Source organism: Elephantulus edwardii, unplaced genomic scaffold (assembly GCF_000299155.1).
Source record: "Elephantulus edwardii isolate Elephantulus edwardi_28Jun2011 unplaced genomic scaffold, EleEdw1.0 scaffold00242, whole genome shotgun sequence".
NCBI lineage: Eukaryota > Metazoa > Chordata > Mammalia > Macroscelidea > Macroscelididae > Elephantulus > Elephantulus edwardii.
Window position 1 is genome coordinate 562,956 of NW_006399992.1, and position 2,154 is coordinate 565,109.

At 41.5% G+C, this 2,154-nt stretch overlaps 1 protein-coding gene across 1 annotated transcript in view; it reads left to right on the forward strand.

Annotated features, from left to right (window-relative positions):
* Window positions 1-2,154, forward strand: part of LRRC8C (leucine rich repeat containing 8 family, member C) — a 54,063-nt gene that overhangs the window by 39,893 nt on the left and 12,016 nt on the right. The window lies entirely within an intron of this gene.

Genomic DNA, 2,154 nt, shown 5'->3' on the forward strand with positions numbered 1-2,154 from the left:
AAATTTAACAGAACAGCAAACAACAAATGCTGGTAAGGTTGTGGAGAAACTGGAACCCTTATTCACTGTTGGTGAGAGTGTGAAATGGTGCAACCACTATGGAAGGCTGTATGGCACTTTCTCAAAAAGTTGGAAATGGAAATACCATTTGACCCAGAAATTCCACTACTGGGAATATACCCTAACGAAACATAAGTGCCACCCAAACAGATACATGCACACCCATGTTTATTTCAGCTTTGTTCATGATAGCAAAGAGTTGGAAACAACCCAAATGCCCATCAACAAATGACTGGTTAGAGAAGCTCTGGTATATTCACACAATGGAATACTATGCAGCATTTAAAAACAAGGAACTCATGAAATATTACACAAAATGGGTGAGCCTGGAGGACATTATCCTGAGTGAGATACCTCAGTCACAAAAAGACAAATACGGCATAATGCCACTGTTATAAAAGAGGACTAATATTGGGGTTGGGCAGAGACTGAGAAAGATGAGATAAATTGTGTATACTGCATTGAAACATATGAGGGAGAGAACTGTTTAAAAGGAATATATGATTAGATATTTTTATGACAGGAATACAGAACAAAGGTAGCATAGTGGAGTGGACTTGGGAGGAGGGGTTGAATAATAATGAAAGAATTTTTTCTTTTACTCTTCAAAAAGAAAAGCAAATGGGGAGAGGGGTGGCAGGGAGAAAAGTGCAACAATGAATGAATGGGAATCCAAAGTCTCTGTAAACTTTCATAAAAATAAATTTAAAATTTAAAAAAAATGGTGGCTGCATAGGAGGTGTATTGCCCGGGAGCTAATCCCAGGTCTCTTGTATGGAAAGCAAGAATTCTAGCACTGAACCACTACCTTCCTTCTTGCTGTATAGTCAAACCCATTGCTCTCTGTTCATTCTCATTCATTATAATCCTATAGAGCAGAGTAAGAACTAACTGCTCCATAGAGCTTCCAAGGATTTGATCTGTATAGAAGCTTACATAATTTCCTGTGGCGTGACTGGTAGATTTGAACTGCTTTCAGTTAGCAGCTGAACATTTAACCACTATGCTTTTGACATTTAGTAGAAATTTCAGAATGACTGAATTTTACTAAAGGTACAACCGGAACTATTCACTGTTGTTTTTGTGTGCCCTGTACCGCTCCCTTTGGTATCATTTCTATCCCTGGCATGCAATAAACTAGTCCTTATTTATCTAGCTCTTTCTTTTTTATTTCAAGTAGTTTTTTGAAGCTAAGCAGTTTGTTTTGTTTTCATCTAAGCTCCTTGATGCCTTATTCATGCAAATATAATACTTTTCAAATGATCATCAACATTTGAGTTCTGCTTTTTACTGCAATATTTCTCTGGAAACAGCCTAGTTTTGCCTAACAATAATGATGATCAAAGATTTTCATCCAAAGTCTTGGCTTTGTTGTGGTATGTCCCAGAAGTGGATTCCCATTATTCACTGCCTCTGAAAACCCATCATAGAGTCAGCTAAGAGTCAGTTTCAACTTGATGGTAAGCAACAACGTGGTGACCCCCTACCTCCCACCCCACCCCTGTAAGACCAGTAGACCCACCCTAGTTGGTTTTCCCTAGGCTCTGATCATTTGACAAGCAGCTGAGTCCTGAACTATTTTGACACCAGATTTTTCATTGGTTGGTTTTCTGAAGTCGATTACCAGGCCTTTCTGCCCTCTCTTAGTCTGGAAGCTCTGCTGAAACCTGTTCACCATCATAGCAGTGTGCAGCCTCCATTGATGGCTCTTTACCATAAACATCAGTGATTTTAAATAGTAATAGGATTTCCGGCGTGCTACTGGGCGGAAGGGAGGTTGAGAGCGGGCACAAGGAAGCCAGATCAGACAAGTGACGAAGAGGCGTTTTTCAAAGGTACCCAGGATTTCCAGCGTGCTCCTGGGCGGAAGGGAGGCTGAGAGCGGGCACAAGGAAGCCAGATAAGACAAGCGACGAAGAGGCGTTTTTCAAAGGTACCCAGGATTTCCGGCGTGTTCCTGAGCGGAAGGGAGGCTGAGAGCGGGCACAAGGAAGCCCTCAGGCCAGAAAGGGAAACATAATCCACTCAGGAGTTCTACAGGACACGTCACCTTCCCTTGGAGACAGCACAACTAAACTTAAGAGACACTGGTCA